The sequence below is a fragment of the Arachis duranensis genome, chromosome 2, assembly GCF_000817695.3.
Source record: "Arachis duranensis cultivar V14167 chromosome 2, aradu.V14167.gnm2.J7QH, whole genome shotgun sequence".
NCBI lineage: Eukaryota > Viridiplantae > Streptophyta > Magnoliopsida > Fabales > Fabaceae > Arachis > Arachis duranensis.
The window spans coordinates 41,860,518-41,869,057 of record NC_029773.3 but is presented as its reverse complement, the minus strand read 5'-3'; the positions used below and the strand labels follow the sequence as shown (position 1 = coordinate 41,869,057).

At 41.1% G+C, this 8,540-nt stretch overlaps 1 non-coding gene across 1 annotated transcript; it reads right to left on the bottom strand.

Annotated features, from left to right (window-relative positions):
• Positions 1 to 462: 462 nt before the first annotated feature.
• LOC127745170 (small nucleolar RNA R71) lies at positions 463 to 571 on the bottom strand. The gene has a single exon (XR_008006366.1). It is a non-coding gene; the product is annotated as a small nucleolar RNA R71 (small nucleolar RNA).
• Between the last annotated feature and the right edge of the window lie 7,969 nt (positions 572 to 8,540).

Genomic DNA, 8,540 nt, shown 5'->3' with positions numbered 1-8,540 from the left:
CTACAACAAGCTAGAGCACAACATTCCAGAAGAAACCTTCCAAAAAGTTTTGAACAAGAAAGGGAGGACATGGCCAACCCTAAAGGAGATGCCAGAAAGGTTCTTGGTGACTTCACCATGCCTACCTCTGACTTTTATGGCAGAAGTATCTCTGTACTTGCCATTGGAGCGAACAATTTTGAGCTTAAGCCTCAGTTAGTCTCTCTTCTGCAATAGAACTGTAAGTTTCATAGACTTCCAATGGAAGATCCATATTAGTTCTTGGCTGAATTCTTGCAGATCTATGATATTGTTAAGACCAATGGAGTAAATCCTTAAGTCTACAAGCTTATGCTCTTTCCTTTTGCTGTAAGAGATAGAGCTAAGTTATGGTTAGATTCTCAAACTAGAGAGAGTCTTGACTCTTGGAAAAAGCTGGTTAATGCTTTTTAGGCTAAATTCTTTCCCCCTCAAAGGATGAGCAAAATCAGACTGAAAGTTTAAACCTTCAGACAAAGAGAAGGAGAATCCCTCTATGAAGCTTTGGAAAGATACAAGTAACTGATAAGGAGATGTCCTCATGACATGCTTTCAGAATGGTCTATCATAGGTGTGTTCTATGATGGTCTGTCTGCATTGTCCAAAATTTCATTGGACAGCTCTACTGGTGGATCACTCCACATGAAGAAAACACCTGCAGAAGCTAGAGAACTCATTGAGATGGTTGCTAATAACCAGTTCATATACACTTCTGAAAGAAGTCCTGTAAATCATGAGACCTCTCAGAAGAAAGGAGTTCTTGGGGTTGATACTTTGAATGCCATATTAGCTCAAAACAAGATCTTGACCCAACAGGTCAATATGATCTCTCAATATTTAACTAGAATGCAAACTACAGTTGGCAGTACTCAGGAAGCTTCTTTTGAAATAGAAGCTTATGATCCTGATCAACCCACCATGGAGGAGGTGAATTACATGGGAGAACCCTATGGAAACACCTACAATCCTTCATGGAAGAACCATCCTAACCTCTCATGGAAGGATCAACAGAAACCTCAACAAGGTTTTAATAACCAAGGTGGAAGGAACTAGAATAGGTTCAACAACAGACCACCATTCCAATCTTCTCAAGGGAACATGGAGACTCCTAAGCAGAGTCTTTCTGACTTACCCATTCTAGTCTCCAGTCTCACTAAGATCACTCATAGTTTCACGAATGAAATAAGGTCCTCTATTAGAAACATGGAGGTACAAATTGGTCAACTAAGCAAGAGGATCCCTGAGACTCCTCCTGACACTCTTCCAAGTAATGCTGAAGTGAATCGAAGAGAAGAGTTCAAGGCCATCACCTCTGGGGTAGAGGCCGAATCTGGAGAAGCTGGAAAGGCATTGAACACCAATGAGGAAGCCCTCACTGGGCGTTCAACGCCCAAGATGGTAGAGAACCTGGCGTTGAACACCAGTGAGGAACCCCTCACTGGGCGTTCAATGCCCATCCTGGCAGCTAGCCTGGCGCTGAACGCCAGTGAGGAACCCCTCATTTGGCATTCAACTCCCATCCTGGCAGCAGAACTAGCATTGAACGCCAGCCAGGGAGCACTGGCTGGGTGTTCAATGGCCAATCAGGAAGGCATTCTGGAGCTGAACGCCAGTGAGGAATGGTGGATGAAATTGTGATTCATACTTAAATTGTTGTTCGAAATTGATTGCCCCAGTAATGGCTCCAAAAGCATGGTGCTCAATACCATGGTCTAAACATAACTTCACAACTTCGCTCAACTAACCAGCAAGTGCACTGGGTCATCCAAGTAATACCTTACGTGAGTAAGGGTCGATCCCACGGAGATTGTTGGTATGAAGCAAGCTATGGTCATCTTGTAAATCTCAGTAGGCGGATAGTAAATGTTATGGAGTTTTCGAATAATAAATAATAAATAAACAGAAAATAAAGATAGAGTTACTCATGTAATTCAATGGTGGGAATTTCAGACAAGTGTGTGGAGGTGCTGTGTTCCTTCTGAATCTCTGCTTTCTTACTACTTTTATCCAATCTTTGTCACTCTTTTCTATGGCAAGCTGTATGTAGGGCATCACCGTTGTCAATGGCTACATCCCATCCTCTCAGTGAAAAAGGTCCAAATGCTCTGTCACAGCACGGCTAATCATCTGTCGGTCCTCAATCAGGTTGGAATAGAATCCCTTGATTCTTTTGCGTTTGTCATCACGCCCAACAATCGCGAGTTTGAAGCTCGTCACAGTCATTCAATCCCGGAATCCTACTCGGAATACCACAAACAAGGTTTAGACTTTCCGGATTCTCATGAATGTCGCTATCAATCTAGCTTATACCACGAAGATTCTGATTAAGGAATCCAAGAGGCCCGGTCTGAGGTAGAACGGAAGTGATTGTCAGTCACGCGTTCATAGGTGAGAATGATAATGAGTGTCACGGATCACCACATTCATCATGTTGAAGTGCAACGAATATCTTAGAACAGGAATAGCTGAATTGAATAGAAAATAGTAGTAATTGCATTAAAACTTGAGGTACAGCAGAGCTCCACACCCTTAATCTATGGTGTGTAGAAACTCCACCGTTGAAAATACATAAGTGATAAAGGTTCAGGCATGGCCGAATGGCCAGCCCCCCCAAATGTGATCAAAAGATCAAAAAATACAATCAAAGACTAGACAATCAAAGACGTATAATACACTAGTAAAAAGTTCTATTTATACTAAACTAGCTACTAGGGTTTACAGAAGTAAGTAATTGATGTATAAATCCACTTCTGGGGCCCACTTGGTGTATGTTTGGGCTGAGCTTGATCTTTACATGAGCTGAGGCTTATCTTGGAGTTGAACGCCAAGTTGTAACGTGTTTTTGGCGTTCAACTCTGGTTCGTGACGTGTTTCTGGCGTTTGACTCTAGAATGCAGCATGGAACTGGTGTTGAGCGCCAGTTTACGTCATCTAATCACGAATAAAGTATGAACTATTATATATTGCTGGAAAGCTCGGGATGTCTACTTTCCAACGCCATTGAGAGCGCGCCGTTTGAAGTTCTTTAGCTCCAGAAAATCCATTTCGAGTGCAGGGAGGTCAGAATCCAACAACATCAGCAGTCCTTTGTCAGCCTTTTATCAGAGTTTTGCTCAGGTCCCTCAATTTCAGCCAGAAATTATCTGAAATCACAGAAAAACACACAAACTCATAGTAAAGTCCAGAAATGTGAATTTAGCATAAAAACTAATGAAAACATCCCTAAAAGTAGCTAGATCCTACTAAAAACTACCTAAAAATAATGCCAAAAATCGTATAAATTATCCGCTCATCAAGGAACCTCTCACTAGGCATTCAACGCTCCACCAGACAGGGAAGCTGGAATTAAATGCTAGCTAGGATAACCCTACTGGGCGTTCAACACCCAAAATCTAAAGGAACTAGCGTTTAACGCTAGTAAGGGTGCACAGTGTTGGCATTCAATGCCTAATAAGCTAACAGAGCTGGCATTGAATCCCAGTAAAAGCACACCTTCTGAGTGTTTAAAACCCACTCAAGAATCCCCTATCCCAAAACCAAAGGTAGCCAAGGCTCATATAAAGACTACAGAGGTTTCTTTACATGAACTTCTGCAGTGCATGAGTTTTGATGAATACTCATCCTCTGATGAGGATGAAGACACTAAGGAAGTGTAAGTTGCTCGGTACCTAGGAGATCTTATAAAGCTGAATGCCAAGTTATTTGGAATAAAGCCTCTGGAGGAAGAACCTCCACTACTTTCAATAGAACTCCATGCTTTGGTTCAGCAAAAGCTACCTCAAAAGCTTTCGGATCTTGGACACTTCCTGAATCCTTGGACCATAGGCACCATGACCTTTAAGAAGGCTCAGTATGACCTAGGGTCAAGCATAAACCTCATGCCACTCTCTGTAATAGAGAAGCTGAGAATCCTTGAGGAGCAAGCTGTAAACATCTCACTAGAGATGGCAGACAAGACAATGAATATGCCATATGGCTTAGTTGAGGATGTCTTGGTAAAAGTTAAAACCACTACATCCCTACAAACTTCATAGTCTTGAATATTGAAAAGGATGGAGATGACTCTGTCATCCTTGGAAGATCTTTCCTAGCCACCTCTAATGCTATCATTGATGTGGCTAAGGGAGAACTGACTCTACAATTAGGAGAGGATCACATCTTGTTCAAGATGCCTCATCCCAATTCTCCCTATGAGAAAAGAGAGATAATTGTGCAACACCTAGTGTTCCAACCCTCTCTTTCTATGCAGAGCTCTACAGAGCCCCCAGACATCAATTCTAAGTTTGGTGTTGGGTAGCCATCAACAAGCTCTAAGCACAAAGGTACCAGGAAGAAAGTACCTAAAGACTGGAGGGACAAGAAAGTCACAGCAGAAGGCCTCTCACCTGGCATGAGAGTTGTCTTCACCAAGAAACTAGTCATACCACATACAGTGAGTCGTATCCTGCCTCTAGAGCATGTGGAGCTCATTCATGAGAGGACAGGAAGAAAGTTCACTGTAAGGGACAAATCTCTGAGCCCATACTCACCTCTGTAAGGAGCTAACCGTCAAGCTAATGACGTTAAAAAAGCGCTTGTTGGGAGGCAACTCAACCTTAAATAATTATTTCTATTTCGTAATTTTATTTTATTTTAAAGTTGTGTTTTTAGGTTCATAATCATATACAGTAGTTAGAACAGAGACATAAATGTCAAAACAGTGAAAATAGAACACTCTGGGTGGAGTGTTATCAAAGTTGAACGCTAGCCAGGGAGCTCTTGATGGGCGTCCAATGCCCCAAATGGGCAGCATTGCTGGCTTTGAATGCCAGCCAAGGATCAGACCCTGGGCATTTAAATGCCAGTGCAGAGGGTAAGGAATTGGGATTCCCTAGCTTCTCAGGACCAGTGAGTCCAACAGCATCTTCACCTACCCCACTTACTTTCACACTTCCCCACACACAATTTCCTATAAACCTTAGCCCAATCACATCCATATCACTTCTCCATATCCATCATAACTCCCACCAACCCCCACCCATTTCAAAATCAAATTTCCCTCCCATTTACCCACATATGGCCGAACCCAACCCCTACCACACTCCTATAAATATCGCTCATTCTAACCCTTCATACACACACCTCTTATACCCTACAAAACACCCCACTGCCGAGCCCTCTCTCTCTCTCTCTACCTTCTTCTATTTTCTTCTTCTTCTACTCAAATTCTTCACTTTTCTTTATTTTTGCTCGAGGACAAGCAAAGTTTTAAGTTTGATGTTGGAAAAGCATAGCTTTTTTCTTTCTATTACCATTCATGGCACCCAAGGTTGGAGAACCCTCTAGAAAGAGGAAAGAAAAGGCAGTAGCTACCACCTCTGAATCTTGGAAGATGGAGAGATTCATTACCAAAGCCCACCAAGACCACTTCTATGAAGTAGTGGTAGAGAAGAAAGTGATCCCTGAGGTCCCTTTAGGATCAAGAAGAATCAGTATCTGGAAATCCGAAGAGAGGTCCGAAGAAGATATTGGGAAGTCCTATCCAATCACATTCAAGATGTTGGAATTTTTAATGGTGCAAAAGTCCTATGCTAATGCATGGGTTACTAAAAACCATGACACTAGTGTGAACCAAATCCAAGGAATTGGAGCACCATGGTCCGAGGGAGAATCTTATATTTCAGCCCAGAAAGTGTGAGGTTGGCATTCAACTTGCCCTTAATGCAAGGAGATCCTCATCCTTACACAAGAAGAGTGAACTTCAATCAAAGACTGGATCAAATGCTCTTAGACATCTGTGTGGAAGGAGTACAGTGGAAAAAGGATTCCCAAGGTAAGCCCATTCAGCTGAGAAGGCTTGACCTCAAACCCATAGCTAGAGGATGGTTAGAATTCATCCAACGTTCCATCATCCCTACTAGCAACCGGTCACAAGTGACTATTGACAGAGCCATCATGATCCATCGTATCATGATTGGAGGTGAGGTGGAAGTACATGAGGTGATTCCTCAAGAATTATACAAAATAGCTGAAAAGCCTTCTACCAATGCAAGCTTAGTGATCCCACACCTCATCTGTCATCTATGCAATTTCGCTGGAATTATCATAGAGGAAGATATCTCCATTGGGGAGGACAAGCCTAACGTTAGGATTTTAGCTAGTAAAGAAATTTATAAAAATATAGTCACGTTGTAAGTATAGATTCTAAACCAACAGAAAATCCCTTCGTACAAATATTTGGTTGTCACAAGTAACAAACCTCTTTTAAATTGATAACCGAGTATTTAAACCTTGGGTCGTCTTCTCAAGGAATTACAGGGAGGTATGTTCTTATTATTAGTTATGAGTCTTGTAAATTGGGGGTTTTGAAAGTAAGGAAGAAGTATGTTAAATGACAAGTAAAATAAATAAATAATTGTAAAATAAACTCTTGACAAGGTATCAGAACTAGAAATCCTGTCCTTGTTATCCTTATCAGGTGTGATGAGAATTGGGTTTTAATCCCACTTAGTTAACCTTCACTAAAGCAAAGGTAAGTTAAATGGACTGATTAGCTTGATCCTCAAGTCCTAGTCAACTCCTGTGGAAAGACTAGCTTTAGAGCAATCCAGATCAATCAGTAATCTGCCAAATTCAACCACTGTTGAGTTTGATAACTCAAGTGTTACCAATCACTAAACCAAAGCCAAAAGGGAGAAAAATCTACTTGAATAAAAATGCCTTCAGATGGGAAGCAACAATAACATAAATAAAAGAAAGAAATCTTAAATATGAAAAACCTCAATTAATATTAATTAAGAAAATCATAATATGAATGTCATTAAGCCAAATTGGCAACATATATAATTAAAAATAAGAGAAGTCAAAATAAACGAATATTGAACCTGATATGAAGATGAGATAAATCTTAATCCTAATATAAATTCTAATCCTAATCCTAATCCTAAGAGAGAGGAGAGAACCTCTCTCTCTAAAAACTACATCTAAAACTATGAAAAATGTGTATTATGAATGTATGATGATGAATTAATGGATTCCCCCACTTTATAGCTTCTAATCTATGTTTTCTGGGTCGAGAACTGAGTCAGAAAAAAATCGCTGATTGTGAAATCTGGTTCGTAGAGGTCGTGGCAAAGTGACACGGAGGTGTCATCCACACGTTTGCGTAGGTTGAGATTCCCAGATATGACATGGGCGCGTCATTCACGCGTTCGGGTCGCCTAACTTCGGGCCAGTGATGAGCGGATAATTTATACGCTTTTTGGCATTGCTTTTAGTATGTTTCTAGTATATTTTAGTTAGTTTTTATTACATTTTTATTAGTTTTTAGTTAAAATTCACTTTTCTGGCCTTTACTATGAGTTTGTGTGTTTTTCTGTGATTTCAAGTATTTTTTGGCTGAAATTGAGGGACCTGAGCAAAAATCTGATTTAGAGGCTGAAAAGAACTGCAGATGCTATTGGATTATGACCTCCCTGCACTCGAAGTGGATTTTCTGGAGCTACAGAAGCGCAATTGGTGCGCTCTTAATTGCGTTGGAAAATAGACATCCTGCGCTTTCCAGCAATGTATAATAGTTTATACTTTGTTTGAGATTTGATGGCCCAAACCGGCGTTGCAAATCAGCTTCAGAATTCCCGGCATTTAACGCCGGAACTGGCACAAAAATTGGAGTTAAACGCCCAAACTGGCATAAAAGCTGGCGTTTAACTCCAGAAAAAGTCTCTACACATGAAAGCTTCAATGCTCAGCCCAAGCACACACCAAGTGGACCCCGGAAGTGGATTTTTACGTCATTTACTCATTTCTGTATACCCTAGGTTATTAGTTCACTATTAATAGGACCTTTTGATATTGTATCTCTACCTGTGTGCCTGACAACCACCTCCGTTCTACCTTAGATTGAGTAGATATCTCTTGGATTCCTTAATCAGAATCTTCGTGGTATAAGCTAGAATTGATGGCGGCATTCAAGAGAATCCGGAAGGTCTAAACCGTGTCTGTGGTATTCTGAGTAGGATTCAAGGATTGAATGACTGTGATGAGCTTCAAACTCCTGAAGTCTGGGCATTAGTGACAGACGCAAAAGAATCACTGGATTCTATTCCAACCTGATTGAGAACCGACAGATGATTAGCCGTGCTGTGACAGAGTGCGTTGAACATTTTCACTGAGAGGATGGGAGGTAGCCATTGACAACGGTGAAACCCTACATACAGCTTGCCATGGAAGGAGTCTTGCGTGCATGAAGAAGAAGATAGTAGGAAAGCAGAGATTCAGAAGATAGAGCATTTCCAAAACCTCAACCTGCTCTCCATTACTGCAAAACAAGTACTTATTTCATGTTCTTTTACTTTTCACAATTAAACCTGATAATTATTGATATCCTGACTAAGAGTTACAAGATAACCATAGCTTGCTTCAAGCCGACAATGTCCGTGGGATCGACCCTTACTCACGTAAGGTATTACTTGGACGACCCAGTGCACTTGCTGGTTAGTTGTGTGGAATTGCAAAAGTGTGAATGCAATTTCGTGCACCAT